This window comes from Perca fluviatilis, chromosome 1 (assembly GCF_010015445.1).
Source record: "Perca fluviatilis chromosome 1, GENO_Pfluv_1.0, whole genome shotgun sequence".
In the NCBI taxonomy this organism is placed as follows: domain Eukaryota; kingdom Metazoa; phylum Chordata; class Actinopteri; order Perciformes; family Percidae; genus Perca; species Perca fluviatilis.
Genome location: NC_053112.1, coordinates 20,216,860 through 20,233,440, shown reverse-complemented (window position 1 = coordinate 20,233,440; position 16,581 = coordinate 20,216,860). Strand labels below are relative to the sequence as shown.

At 41.2% G+C, this 16,581-nt stretch overlaps 1 protein-coding gene across 2 annotated transcripts in view; it reads left to right on the top strand.

The window, feature by feature from the left end:
• Window positions 1-16,581, top strand: part of LOC120565775 (zeta-sarcoglycan) — a 408,082-nt gene that overhangs the window by 388,358 nt on the left and 3,143 nt on the right. The window lies entirely within an intron of this gene.

The window sequence follows — 16,581 nt, the reverse complement described above, 5'->3', positions numbered from 1 at the left end:
ATATAGAACGTCTAGAACTATCGTATTATGTTTCTGTTGTTTTTTACTCCCATCTGTCTTCATGCCCGGGCCCTGTGCTGGCTCTCCTCTAGAGATCACTCTGTACCCCTAAACCATTTTATGACAGTAGTGCCCAATGACACAATGTCTTGCACAGTCTCGTCATCTTGCAATCCATTTTATAAGGGTCCATTTGTCATGAGGACATGTGCTATCCTTGAGGCTAAAGAAACACATATGATTGCTAAAGAAGTGACAGATTCAACTCCACAGCTCAGTGTGCCTCTTGCAAGCATAAAGGTCTGTCTAGAATATACTATAGCCAGGGGAATTAACCCACAGTTTACTTATTGTTCAGACCTGCGTGCATCACCTTAGTCACTTTCACTGCACAATCAATTCTGTTTTTCTAATGCACAAAAAAATGATATATGTTTAGCAATCAAACAAAACTCTGTGGTTGTCCATTTTGTGACTGCTGCCCAAGACTTAGATCCTGGGACCAGCAGGGTTGTGGGAGCTATCCAGTGATGCTTGGCTTTGTCGATCAGCCTGAGGGTGGGCAGGATTCTCTCTGCTAATTCTAAAGCTAGTGCTGTTTTTGACTATTTTTATGATTTTAAAGTGCTGCTATGAGCTTCAAAGTGAGCAAAAGACACTGACAATTAGCGTTCTACTGCTTATATCCAAAGTAGAAATGTAGAAGGACAAGTAGTTTGTTGAAATGGTTGGTCATAACTCTCTTAAAAGTATTTGTTCTTTTATGTTTTCTTTTTTGTGTTTTGTAATCAATTGGAAATCCAGAGATGCAGACATGACAGGATGCCTATCCTGCTTAGTTTAGATTTTATGTTTAACTGAGATACAAAAAATGAGGAACTTGCAGATGACACAACGCTGCTCCCTCCCATGTAACCTCCCTTACATTTGTTTTGTTAACTGCTACCAAAACACCACATTACTGCATTTGTTTGTAGCATGTCACTAAAAACATTTTTCCCCTAAAAAGAACAGCTTATCCAAATAGCGTTCTTTTTGTATCTATTCTCATACAAGCTTTCCACCCGACCGCTGACACCATCAAAGGAACAGAAAAGAGCGGATGAAGGGAGGATAGAAGGAGGATCGGATGAGTAGGAGGTGGAGGAGGATGGCAGAAAATAGATGTTTCTGTCGATTTTGCAGGAGAAAATAAAGGCGTGCTGGACAGCGAGGCTTAAAGCCAAATCAATGTTGTCAGCAGCTGGCACTTAAGAAGGGGCCATTAAAGTTTAAAAAGTTTGGAAAGCAACGCTGGAATTAAGGCCAAATGGGTTAGAGGTAGGGGAGCGCTGGCTTCCATTAAAATCAAAGCCAACGAGAGCTGACAGATCCTCTCAGGATTCCCTTCCTCTCTTTCTCTCTCCCTCTCTCTTTCTGTCGGACATTAATTCACTGTCTCTCTTTCTTGTCCATCTAATTTCTTCTCTCTTCAAATTTGTTCACTCTCTCACTGCCTCTGTACTTGTCTCTCTGTTGATTATTTCCAAGTTAACTTTCCATCAATCTATCCGTTCTTCTACTTGCCTCATGATATGCGTTTTATGCCCCCACAGCTATGGTCAGCAACTTCTGTGCATCACTCATTCTTTTCCTCTTTCTGTCTTTGTACAGGAGAAGTTGTTTCGCCTCACTTGCCACCAGTGTTGTATAAAGTACTAGAAAGCAATACTTGAGTAAAAGTACAAGTATCGTACTAGAAAAAGACTTTGGTAGAAGTGAAAGTTACCTTTTAGAATATTACTTAAGTAAAAGTCTTAAAGTATCTGATATATACTGTACTTAAGTATCAAAAGTAATTTTCTGATATTTAATGTACTTAAGTATTTGAAGTAAAAGTAAAAGTTGTTTTTTTTTAAAAGCAAGCGGTTAGAACTTTTATTGTGGCTTTCTTATAGTAAAGCATAAAGCATATTCAGGGTTCCCATATCTTCTTAATCTCACTCATCAAATCAAAATCACATTCTTTTCTAGGACTTTTCAGGCACAATTCTCTTAAGTTCAAAGAACAAACAGCATATTTTTAGAGCTGACATCAATGTACAGAAACATTTCAACATGGTGTGTGGCGTACGTTATCTTCACCATTACCCTGTTCACCGAGTTCACCACTATCGCGTGGGTGGTCGCAGGGCTCAACATAAAAAAATCTCACTGGCCCCCGGGCCAGTAGATCAGAGTTTTGCTGGCCCCTTCTACATTTTTACTGGCCCTGAAAGAAATATCATAGGTGTTATTGGAAAAGGACAAAAAAGCAGGAAAATATACGCCGCACCTATGCTTTAGAAAATGGTTCTAACCCAGCTAGCCACTGCCACTGGATGTTGTGCCATTAGCAGCAAAGCTAGACCAGGGGTCATCAACTACATTTTTCCAAGGGCCAGAATTGTTTTAAAGGTCCCATGACATGGTGCTCTTTGGATGCTTTTATATAGGCCTTAGTGGTCCCCTAATACTGTATCTGAAGTCTCTTTCCCGAAAATTCAGCTTTGGTGCAGAAATACAGCCACTAGAGCCAGTCCCACAATGACCTTTCCTTAGTATGTGCCATTTCTGTGTCTGTAGCTATTGAGGAGGAGAGAGGGGGGGCAAGGTGGAGAGTGGGGGTGTGGCCTTGACCAACTGCCACTTTTCTCGTTTGAAAGCCATGATGTCTCTCTCTCATGGGTGGGCCAAATTCTCTGGGCGGGCAAAGCAGAGAAAGGGGAGGTAACCTTGCTTGTTATGACCTCATAACAAGCAGATTCCAAAACGGCTCATCTGAGCTTTCATTTTCTCAAAGGCAGAGCAGGATACCCAGGGCTTGGTTTACACCTATCGCCATTTCTAGCCACTGGGGGACCATAGACAGGCTGGGGGAACTCATATTAATGTTAAAAAACCTCATAAAGTGAAATTTTCATGCCATGGGACCTTTAAGCAGACACTCCAGGGGACGGACTTTCAAATAAAGAAAATAAAATTATACCTAATACGCATCATCTTGTTTGATATTTTCACTTTCTTACTAAATTAATGCTATATTTTTTACATTAGTAAGCAAACCCCTAAAAACATGGAAAATCCATAATGATAACTAGATAGGCTACTTAACTAGAAAATGATCTCAGATTAGTCCTGTATGCCTAATTTCAAATAAGACAATTCTGTTGCTAAATAATACAACCGGCAACATCATCAAGAATGAAGAATCATTCACGTGCATATTAAGTAGCCACATGTATTTGTTTTGGTCTTAAAATACATCCATAGGTTTACCGCTCCAGCAGAGAGGATGGCTCGTTTAGACAGCAGCTACGTTTACAAGAGTTTGTCCAAAGTTCAAGATTGGTTGCAAATTAAGACAAACAGTTAGACTACAAACTGACATCTTTCATTTTAGCTCGTTTGTAAAGTCGCTATTTGCAGAGTAGAGCTGTGTTTGCACAGCGCGGTGGACGAGAGTGGACAGCGCAGACTGAAATATCGGTTTCTACGTGTTTCTGCCTGTAGAACAGGTACGTGGGTTATTGATAAGTATTGACTCTTTAATCATGGAGGTTTTATTGTAGGCTAACTACTGGCCATCGGGCCATTGCTTATGTCGAGCCTGGTCGTCTACAATAACGGGAGGTCCTCCAGTAGGTGCTCATGCTTCCATGGCGGTTTCAGTTGTGCGTCCTCCTCCTCCTTTAGCAACAAACAAGCGCTGAAATAGAGCGTGCGGCGTGCGGAGCGTGCGTATGCAATCTAGGAGCAGCAGTCGCACACATTTCTTCTAATTTTATTTTTTAGTAACGAGTAACGAAGATGCTTAGTGGAAATATAACGGAGTAAAAGTATACATTTATCTAGGAAATGTAGTGGAGTAAAAGTGAAAGTTGACATAAATTTAAATAGCGAAGTAAAGTACAGATACGTGAAATTTCTACTTAAGTACAGTAACGAAGTATTTGTACTCCGTTACATTACAACACTGCTCGCCACTCATTTTTACAGGACACTCCTTAGACAATAGATGTCCTTGCAAACTGAAACACGGAAACTACATTTGCTGGAAATGAGTCATGTTTTTATCATTGCCAGTTGCCATCCACAGAAAGTCAGAGACATTGGTTTTAAAACATTTTGTATGTTGGCTGACTTAAGTCACTAAAGTTAACTTTTATTTCCATGGCTCAGAGTATCTGTTTGGTTAAACTCTTATCAGGATCCTTGTCATAGAGTTTAAAATCTAAAGTTTTCACCTCCTTAATACTTCAGAAAGGCCACATATGCAGTCAAGCGGAAAAGGTCCAGTGCAGTGGGATAAACTACAGCACCAATTAGTTTGCAAAATAGTTACATTTTGATGTTTGTTTGCTGTTTGTTGAGAAGCAGACACAGAAACTCTCTCCAGGGAGTGATTCTAAAAGACACTCTTTTTGTAAAAGGATCGCTAAACATCTTCCAAAACGATGACATCATTTTGTGTTTCCTGATTTTAGTCAAAACAGAAGTCTAGATGATACATTAATTATATAATACAAACACAAAGCTCAGAAAATCTCCACTTTGATGAAGTTGTGCAGCACGTTAACAGTGTTATAATGAATGATATAGCACATATAAGTGATTGCTGCTGCGGCCTTAAGTGTGTGTTTTGACTTTTATTTCACTTGATGACTCACCTGAGGAGCCAGCCTCTCCAGCTATGGCTCAGTTCTTAAAGGTGCTCTAAGCGATCTCATGCGTTTTTTAGGCTACAACATTTTTTGTCACATACAGCAAACATCTCCTCACTATCCGCTAGCTGCCTGTCCTCTGAACACATTGTAAGAAAAACGCGGTCTCTGTAGACAGCCCAGGCTCCACAAACAGCAACAAAAACAAACTGCGCCAACCTGCACCACAAAACATAACAAACAGTCTTCCAGCCAATAACCGACAAGAAGGATTTGGGGTTGGGGGATCAGTGCACGGAAAGGAGGGGGAGGGGACGGGATGAGGAGGAGGGATGGGCGAGCTATACTCCGTTTTGTTTGACAATACTTCGAACATGAACACGAAGTGACGTTACCCAACATCGCTTATGGAGCACCTTTAATAATACTGTTTGTTCTTGAAATACGGGGCTTTAGAGGTCCAGGTATTTTCTCACCTCAGACACAAAAGAAGAAGACGGATCGTCTATCAAGAGAAGAGTGGTACGGTAGTCATGATGTGCCAATCAAAGCAGTGAGCCTAATATAATAATGCAGTATTGGTGAGATGTTAATGCTGGAAAACCGGACAGTAGTGTGTCCTTCATGGGGTTGGAAGCTGATATGTAGTTCTGCTCAGATAAAAGTCAGACCAAAGTCAGCGTCATTCCTGAGTAAACAGTATCAAGGAAACAATAGTAAATCAATAGCTTTAACGTAGAAGATACACCATAAAATTAAAAAAATAATGTGCGTTACCAATGGCTTGTTTGGTAAAGTGTCACCATTATCTTAAACGCTCTTCAGACATGTAAAAAGAAGTTGAATGCCCCGAATGCACATTTGCAACTTTGTGTTCATGTATGCACAAAGGTAATAACTTGAGTTTGCTTGTGTTGTGCAGCTGACTGTAGCAAGGTGACATCGGGTTAACAGACCTGCCAACCTGTATGCATTTTGCGTAGTAGATACGCATTTTGACATAAAAATACGGTGATACAATTTGTCACTTTAAACTACGCGAAAATCAGGTGACTGCTTTAAGTTCACTCGTTGACATGCATTAGCCGTCTCAGTCTAACACTTGATGGTAGTAGGCTCAAACACTGTAGCAGCCACGAGCATGCTAAAAAAAAAAACTAAAGAAGAAGATTTCGACCAATCACAGCGTAGGGTTCCTTCCTCTTAAATGTCAAGCGAGGATATCGGCTACTGATAGCAAAAAGAAAGAATCAAATGCAAATGTTATTCCTAGCTCATTCCTGTTTAGTTTGGTTGGTTTCCCCAAGGAAGGACGGTGCTTGCAAAGGTAAACGGGTTTGATGTTGAAAGGTGAAATTGTGAAATGAATTAATTTACGTAGCCTACCTGTCAACTTTGGAGAAATATTATTTATTTACATTATTATTAATAAAGCCTTGAATTTGGTATACAAAGTCTTGAGATTTCTTTACAAAGGTCTTATATTTTTTTGCCTTTCCTAGGATTAAGTTCATACCGTAACAAAATTAACTCTTACTAATATAGGCTAATTAAAAACTGACCGGAGCCCGTCGCTGGATGCACCGGAGGACCAAGACACAATGTAAACACGCCTCTCTGACCGGTACCGGAGGTTAGCGGTTAAACTGAGCGGAGGATGTGCGGAATGTGTCGGTGTCTGTCGGAACGTGGCTGGCCGCTCAGCGCCTTCAGACAAAGCTCAAGCTAACAGGCTAACGGCTTATTAGCTAGTCAAACACCGAGCGGTAACATCTGCAAAGATTGGATCTGTGAGCGCATTAATCTGCTCGCTGTGCGTCTTATAACAAACAGAGCGAGCAGCCGCCGGACTCTAACATCTGTTGAGGCGTGCAGGACTTCACTGTGAGCAGACTGTTTAGAGACGATGTGACCGGCAGGTAACGTCAAAGGTTATCTGCTACTGTAGCAGAGCTGCAAGTAGCCTAAACGCTGAACTGAGCTGTGTGTTTTCAGTGTTAAACACTGCTGCAGGTATTCATGCACGACTGTTGTTGGTGATTTTCAAAGGTGGAAGACTTAAAAATTACTTGTCAGTTACAAGTCCTGCATTCAACATCTTCCTTAAGTAATAGTACAAAAGTATTGGATTATATTATGATCCAATAAATTGTATTGTATGTATTGTATTAAATATGACTGATAATTTAAATACAATGTTTTATTTAATTCAAGTAGCCTACTTGTACATAATTATTTTCTAGGGTTTAAAATGTATACAGATTTGACACAGATTTGGGTACAAAGTTGGCATTGAATTTCATTTGAAATGGTATTAAAAAGGTCTTAAAAAGCCTTTAATTTAAGTTGGGGGATCCTGGGGTTACCCTGTATATTGTTTGTGTTTGTTTGTTAAACATGACTTTTTCATTGTAGCCTAGGCTGTACAAACCATCACGAAAAAGAATTATAGGAATCGTATAGTAGGCCAATTTTGGAACAATATTACAGTAATCTTATAGAAATTGGCTACTATAGACCTAGTATTTTGGGACATACTATAAAATGATTACAGTATTTTGGAGACTATTATAAGACTGTAGGCTACTGTAGGAACATTATGGAGGGTAAGGTTATTGTAGAGATCATAAGTAACCTGGACAATGACTAATGACTATGTCCTAGGACCAGGTGAAGTGATTGGTAAGCATGTGAACTAAACGATACACCATACTGATGCCCAACCAGCCAAAATGACATCAAAGACAGCGGTAATAGCAAATTTTGTATGAACCAGAACTTCGACAATAAATCAGTAGGATGCTACTCAAAAAAGTTTTTCAAGGTTGGCAGGTCTGGGTTAACTACAGAAACTTTTAACTAAGTTAGGTTACCACGGAGTTTCATTGTTTGTTGACAAATTGCTGGGGTTTATTAAGACACTGTAGCCTGGAGGTGTTATTGGGCTGGTACACTGGGACTGGCTTTTTATTTATTTATGTATTTTCCCGTTGCTTGTTGTTTTACCTGCGGGTAAGGCAGAATGGTGAGTGAATTAAAATCCTGGCAGGGGGTAAGTCCCTGTCGTACACAGTGATGCTTTGGAAGTCTCGCAAATATATAATCACACACATATACACAAAGACAAAAAAAAATCAAGCACTCAAAAATGCACACACTACAATAAACTGGATGTATACATAGCATCCAGCCACATGTGCACACATACACCAACTCAAACACACAGATTGCACAAAGAAAACACATAGACAGGTATATACACAGATGTGTATGCACACACACACACACACACAGTGCACTCACAGTACACTGCCACATCTGGCCCCTCGTCTCTCAGCCTCAAGAGCATCTCTGTTTACTTCCAAAACTTGGTTTCCTCCAACTACACAACTGTGTGTGTGTGTGTGTGTGTGTGTGTGTGTGTGTGTGTGTGTGTGTGTGTGTGTGTGTGTGTGTGTGTGTGTGTGTGTGTGTGTGTATGTGTTTGGAGATAACAGATTAATAGATACCTGCCAATAGCTGGGAGAAGTGGATGTTTTTCAAAAGGTGTGATTAACGTTGGAAAATTCATTAGCCTATACTTCACACTGCCCAAGGCGATCATCATAGATCTGTGTGTGTGTGTGTGTGTGTGTGTGTGTCTGCGTGCGTGTGTGAATGCGTGCGTGCATGTGCGTGCGTGCATTTCGTCTTTCGTTGAGTGGGGGAGTTTAATCTGTATTTCTCTCTCTAGAGTTTGTGTTACTGTCTATCACAGCATGTGTTTGTGTTCGTGTTATTCTGCGACTGTCTCTCTGTCCATGTCTTTAACTTTAATTGTCTTTACTTTTACATTCTCTACAACTACCTGTGGATGTGTGTGTGTGTGTGTGTGTGTGTGTGTGTGTGTGTGTAAGGTACAGTATAGCCGACTGATATCGCTTTATGTCCCCACTACATCTGTGTTACTTCGCTCTCCGTCTCTCTCCAGCCTGTCATTTAGTCCATTGTCAGCACCCATTCCAGCGTCTGTCCATTCAACATGCCTAATGGTTTGTGTAATACACTCAGATAGCTTCACAACCTCCCACCTATTTGTGTTGTTTGAGTGTGTGTGTGTGTGTGTGTGTTCCATGTGTAAGTGCAGGGGGAGCAAGAGAGAGAAAGGAAGGAGAATGGGAGGCAAGGTGAGCTGAGGCTCTGCAACAATGTGTGTTTGTAGGTGCAGAATTCTGTGTGTTATCAAGTGTGTGTGTGTGTGGGTGAAATTGTAACCTTTGTCACACTTCTGTCCCTCTACTCCTACTCATCCATCCTCTCAGTATAGTTTAGATTCTCTGGGCCGACATTTCCCGCCACTATCCTCGGGCCGGGCTGGGCCCTTGATCAAGCATTTGTTTTTTTATTACTTTATTAGCCTAATTGGGTGGGGAGAAAGCTATGCCATAATCATGCGCAGCGTCTCCTCCACTCGCACGCATCACACCAGGCCTGCTGTGCTGTATGGTGTAGCTTAAGCGCAGCATGGAGCTTGAAGATGTAAACAAAAAACAAAAACAGGAGAATTAGCCTACCTTTGAGCAAGTTTGGAGGAAAGTCGGAGGTATGGAACCACTTTAAACAAGTCGTGGGCAGTGACAACATATGTGTTGGCTTTGTCGAGTGCATTAAGTGCAGCACGATGCTCGCCTATGACCGCAAAAAAATGGGGATGATGAACAGACACATGAAGCAGGCTTGCCATGGCAGAAAAGATGATAGTCATCCTTCAATGTCCTCTTATGTTACTTCTCCAAGCATACCCCTTCTAAACAGATTTCTGCAGTTCAAACAACACAGAATTGTAGTTGAAAACGTCAGTTATAACGGCCCATGTATTAAAAAAATGTTGGGTTTAGATCGGGCTCGAGCTCATAATTACAGTTAATGGGCCCTATTTTAACGATCTGAAACGCAAGTATGAAACGCCAAACGCAAGTAGCTTTGTGGGCGGATCTCGGGCGCTGTTGCTATTTTACCGGCGGGATAAATGACTCTTGTGCCCAATGCAAATCTAAAATGGGTTGGTCTGAAGTAGCTAGGTGTGGTTTGGGCGTAACGTGAAAATAACCAATCAGAGCGTCATCTCTCATTCCCTTTAAGAGCAGGCGCGCTTGTTCCATGGCGGATTGCTATTATGATGGCGGATTTGCCTGGCGCACGCCAGCGGGAGCTGTCCGGCATGTGGCAAAGTAATAAATGCCCGTCTTAGCCGGGTGGCGATGTTGCTGCGGCCTCTCGGCGCATCTCCTCAAGTCTGGAGAGGATTCTGCAGCCATGGAACGTGGGCCTCCAAATGCACCACCTGCTCCTGTTGGGCCCCTTCCTCCTCCCCCCACTCCATCTCCGTCCACCCGGTCCACCAGGAGCGCATTGCGCATTACTCCCAGACCAGATTCCGCCGGACTGTCCAATCCCACCGTAGTTCAACATCACGTCTCCTTAAGTCCTCTAATATTTCCTCATTTATGTCATCAACACATCCATGATTCATGGAAATGTGTAAAACACAACAAGCCACAAAGAATGCTGTGACTTTTTGAGGACTGTACTGTAAAATGCCTCCTGATCTATCCAAACACATGAAGCGCATTTTCAGTAATATTTTTCTTTGTAATTATGTATGGTTTTCAAAAATGGGAACTGCTGTAGATGAGAGAAGTGTATGCGCGTTGTGCACACGCTACATTATGGCCAAGCATGCGCCCCTAAAATAGCATCTGAATAACGCGCTACTGACTTTAGACTAGCGCCACTGACTTTAGACCAGGTTTTTCCTGGTCAGTGGCGGAATTGTTTTCTGAAACTGCAAAATAGGACCACATAATGTTTGCGCCGGAACACGCCTCCTCTTTCCGCTGAACCGCCCCCGGGAGAGCAAATACATTCCCTAATTTACCGACGTGCGTCTGTGGAGGGAAAAGTCCGCTGTGCGTCGGGTGCAAAATAGGAATGATACATGCGTCGGTGTACAAAGGCAATTGCGCTGAGTGCAAGATAGGGCCCAATGTGTCCAATTGCACCTGACTGCAGTACGCAGATCGGGGTTGGGCCAAATGTGGGCGGAGCTGCAGTCAGGGCTTACTGCTGGGCTCGGACACAACGTGCGCGGGCTCGGGTAGGGTCGGGCTTGATTTTTTGGGCACGATCTACCTCTCAGTCAAATACTTTAAAGATGAAACTTTATATTTTAGTTTATTTAGATGACTACCTTAAGTAGCATTTTAAAACATACTGTAATTATGCAGTCTTGGCTATTTCCTCCAAACAAAAACAAAAATAACTGTTCCATGGGTAATGTCCTTCTGAAGATGGGCAGTGGACATTTTGAACATACCAGTTAATTAGCTTTAATCAGACAGATAAGATGGTCAGGTTTAGTCATGCTTGTATCCTGGTTGACTTGTTGCCTGATTTTCTCCTTTAAAACAGTAATTAGGTGAGACACTTAATGCAAGCTGAGAATGGTCCTTTTAAAATTCAAAACGTGGTCCATTCATTTAACATCATACAACACAATTTGACTGCAGCTTACACAGGCATGCAGGAGCAAGCTTTTGTTACATTGGTACCTAAAGGTTTATATACCTTGGTGGACTGGTGTAACACAAACTGACCCATAACTTTCTTTGTGCAGTAAAGTGAAAGTGTCATGTGGGTATTTGTTACTTATGAAATATGACAAAAAAGTTTGACCGCACTTTGATGCACAAGTTTAAAGTAAGATGACTTTTCTTGGGTTACAGCAGACAAATAAACTGCAGCATAAAAAAGCATTTTCTGCACCCACTTTATCCTTCATTTACCTCTCTTGTACACCCAGACTAGACTTCCTCTTCCTAAACTACTCCTCAACACACTCCTAACACTTGCTCTGATCTCCCCGAAAGGCACTTTAACCCTTGAATCTCCTCTGCTGTCTCCTCTGCTGTCTTTTTCCCTCCCCCTTTTCATCCCAGGAAAAGCTCATCCTTTCATCACAGCCTTCCCCTCCTCTCTTACAGCACATTTGCCTCCTACCCTCTTTTGCCTGTTTCTCAGCTGTGCAAAAGGAAATCATCCATGAAAAATGTTTTGACCCTTCATAATTGCCGCTTCTCGCATGTTTCCCATCTCCCTGACACCAGAGCCACGTGCTTGCTAAACTGATGTCGGAGAGAGGTGGACTCAGACTCACACACACACTCATGCTGCATGCAGACACCCAGCCAGACTTATACATTTATGCAAATGCATAAGGGGCACATGGAAACAGTCATACCATATATATATATATATATATATTATTCTTTTTTTTCACTAACAAAAATTGAGCATTAAAATGCTCAATTTGAAAACCATCAAGAGAAAGGACAGTTTTTTTTAGGTTACATTTTAAATGATAAATTTGTCATTGTTTTTAACCAACACGGTCTCGCGGCAGTTCGTGAAATTGTCACGTTATTTTTAATCTATTGATTCGTGTACAACAACACGTTTATCAAATTTTTTTCGTGGTGGCCAGCACGAAATGGAAACCATCTATATGGAGGTTGGGTTTAGGAAACAAACAACGGGGAAAGGACGCCTCACACACCGGGAGACGGCCGCAGGGAACGCGCGACAATAACGGGGCGGTTAACGGGGAAACAAAATGCCACACGCGGGACGCGATCCCTGGCCTCCGGGGTGAAAGTCCTGAATTGTTTGAATTTTCGGCATTTCATACTACTCGCTACCAAATTCGTGCTGTGATCACGACATATGCTTCCCATTGAAATACATTTGTTTACATTTTCATGCTGGCCACCATGAAAAAAATAAGAAAAACATCCCCGTGAACATGAATAGATTAAATAACGTGACCATTTCACGAACTGCCATAAGACTGGGTTGTTTTAACATGTTGTTTTACACAAATTTCTGTCTCAAATGTGAAAAAAATTGATCTAGATGTGAGGAAAGTGAGCTTAGTAATCAAAATATATCAGCTATAAAATTGTTGAATTTTTACATTTGGCGCCCCATACTTTGGTTTTCAAAACTCATTTAATAAAATGTTTGATCATGTCAGGCTGACAACAAGGCTCTTTTTCTTAGATCCTCTCAAAAATATATCTCACAAAGTTTCTTCTTTTTATTAAATCATTAGCTACAGTCCACTACACACGCAGACATTTTAGGCACTTCATTCCTCAACATGTGTGCATTTACCAGGTGCTTAGGAATGTACAGCAGAGCCTAGAACATGTGTGTGGGGGACTGCTGCTCATGATTTAATGAAAATAAAAATATAAGAAAGAAATGTGTGCTGACCTTTATAAGTGAATTCTATGTAGTTTTTCTCCTGACTCGTAGCACCATAAAGGATTTCAAATGACATAATATTAATGTGACAATAGAGCCCACTCCTTCCTTTGATTTGCTCATAGAGGTGAGAGGAGTGGGAGAACAGAGGTGTATCGGTGTAATCATACAAACACATGCACGCACATATGGAGACAAAATGCAGACATGTTGCTGAATATGTTTAGAACAATGCACCCAACAAGCACTCCTTCATACATTATTTATTCACAAACAGACCCATGTCCTTACAGACACACACACACACACACACACACAAACACACATTCACAGACATAGGCTACTGCTAATAACAGGCCAACCTAATACTTACAGACACTTTAATTTGGGATGAATGTCAGCGCTAATCCGACCTTAAAGGAGAATTCCTTTAAGCTGCAAAAAATGACTTCCACTCCCCTTCCTGTACTTCCCTTTCTTCTTTCCATCCGTCCATCTATCTGTCCATCCACCACCTCTCCTCTACTGTACTCACTGCATGCTATCGAGCAGCCATCCCATTTTTATTTCTTTTCCATCTGCCTTCCTCTCACCTCCTTATTAATGTCTTCCTCACTCCATCCCTCCTTGTAAGTCTCTCATCTCCACTACTGTAATCGCCCTCACCTTTTTCCAATCTCTTTATCTATTTATCTGTTATCTTATCTATTAAGCATCCTCTCCCTTCCTCCTTGTTTGTCTCTCCATCCATTCTCTCCACCTCAATCTTTACTCTATTCTCTTCCTTCCCTCCCTTCCTCCTTCCTCTGTTCCCCTCCCATCAGTTTGTTTTTGCGATGTTTCCAATGTTATGTAAGAGAAACCAGTAATTTCATTGGCTTTACCTCACATAAACATGCACCTATCTCTTCTCATTCTGCCATCCCCTTTGCCATGCTCAAGTTCATTTTAGGTTTTCATTGTTATGGCAAGCAGGCTGTCGGAATTAGATTTTGGTTATGTTGCCAACCGTGACTGAGTCCTTTCCTCTGTAAGGATATAGCTGAATCCTGGCAGCTTTTATTGGGGAGCCGAAGGGAAGATGACAGTTGTGCACCAGGGAACTGTTAAAGGCATACCTTGACATTTAGAGATGTATTGTGGCCGAGCACATGGGAAGAGAAGTGCATGTATTCATTTTTACGAGCTATACTGTAAAGAGTCTTGTCATTGTTACTATGTCTTATTAAAACCAAGCATGGCGGGCTAATGAGAAAGCTGTACACAGTAGTCTTTTGTATTAACTGAATAACTAAAAAATTTTTTTGTGTGGAAACAGGACTATTGTGATGATAATGCACATGTAGGCAGCTTCTTTATATCTAGAGAAACATGAGCTCAGTGGCATTTACACTTCGCTCCAAAAACATTCTAATATTCCTATAACGAAAGGATTGTGGCCAAACTGACTATAGGTCATGCCAACTTTGTACTTACTGTACCACCTCGCCTGTTGAAATTTGGGAAATGTGTTTGGGATTTTTTTTCTCCTAGAGCTAGGGGAGGTTGAGTGATTTCACTACTGCATGCTTTGCTTGGTGATGTTAATCCCATCTGGGGAGTATACAGTAGACACCAAAATTCTACCCATAGGATTAGCACCTGCTATAATCCCTATGTCAACCTCCTCAACTGTAAGGCAAGGAAGCTTTATTTGTATAGCACATTTCAGCAACAGGGCAATTCAAAGTGCTTTACATAAAAATGATTAAAATACAAGAATAAAAGTTACAGTGCAGTATAAGAAATTAAACATTAAAGAGCAGTTAAAAAACGAGATTTTATGGTGCTAGTATGGGACACTGTATAAACCGTTGCTCTATACACGTAATCCACCAACAATCCTTGCCGTTCCCAGAACGGGCCGGTCCCACCGGTCTTACTTTTTAATTTCTCTTTATATGCTTATATAGATTTTCATACAGTTTCAACAATGCAACTTCAGTATAAGAAATTAACAATTGTACCAATCAACATACCTTTAATCTAGGGTAAAATAATTGTGGATTGGACATTTTCATCATCATCATCAAAACAGCCAATTCATTAATAGACTAAATAATTCACCGCCAATACGTATATTTAAAACACCAAGGACACTTTAGATTGGAGAATGGAAATTAATAATACAGGAGATATTGTAGAGTTTGAGTATCTCACTGAGTGAAAACCTCTGGGCTATTAGGGATGACTCAATCTTTAAGGTTACCTCAGTCGGTTACCTGCCTATCTATCTTCAGGTTAATGGCTAATAGATGTACTGCTTTTAACTGCACAGATATTTATAGGCAAGATGAGCATACCTCTGCTCTGCTCCATCATGCAGGAAGTGTGTGTGTGTGTGTGTGTGTGTGTGCGCTGTGTGCTGTGTGTGCTGTATGTTGTTTATACAGATCGCGATGTGCCCCGTCAGCCAATGTGAAATCATTAGTTATACTAATTGGTTCCTAGCTGTTGGGGTTTCTGAATCCCTCATTCGTCTCTTCTCCTTTTTTCCTTGTTCGTCTTATCTCCCTCTCTTTATGTCCCCCATCCTCTCTCAACCACTTCTGATGTGACATTTTCTCTGTCATCCTTTCATCCCTATCTTTTCCTCTCATTTTCCTCTGTCTTTTTGCACTCATAGCTATTTTTCTGCAAATTTTTTCACTTCCCCTCTCCTTATTTCTAAAATGAAGAACATGAATAATGGGGATACTGATGTCTGCTGAGATTACCACCCAGCCTTGGGGTGTGTGAGTGTGTATGTGAGAGAGAGGAAATGCAAGAGAGCAGTGCTTCCTTGAACAGTGAAGATTGCAGAGTAAATAAATAAGCAGGCATAGCAGTCAATATAAACCAAGATTGTGTAATGATTCTCGTTTGAAACCCAGCTTGTATCAATCTGAAGATAGGAGGAGTGGACTAAAGGAATGCAGGGAGAAGTAAGGGTCAGGAGGGATGGAGGCCGGTGGGGGTCTAGAAATGGGGGAAAGGGAGGAGAGATGATTGGAAGTGAGAGGAAAAGAGAAGTGCTGGTCTTTGAAGAACAAGAAAATCACTACTGTCTCTCAGGGTCTATATCTATCTATATCCCTCTTCTTTTCTCTCTTTCATTTAGTCGTCTATCTTTCTTATTTTCATTGACAGTTGTCTCAAAGTGTAATTTTAGTTTGCTCTCTTTCCTCTCTGGAACATATGTACTGTATCTGCCTCTGCTTCTCTCATATTCATTCTCTTCAGAATGCTTCTCCTCTTCCCATGACTGGATTAACCCAACACAGGGTTAATGAGCTGTGGGTTTCCACTGACCCTCCACTCTTCCCGCTCTCTGTGTATTGGGTATCTAACCAGTTACATTATGTAGTAACTATTCTGCGAGTCTCTCTTGTAAAAGAGATATTGTATCTCAAGAGAAGTCCTGGATAAATAAAGGTACATTTTGTGTGTACAGTACAGTGCACACTAGAAACAACATGTCAGCTTTATTATGTTAGACTCTGACATCAACCAGTGCTACTCTGCTGGACTACTATACCCAACCCCAGGTTTGCAATGTGTCAAATGAATTTGTTGT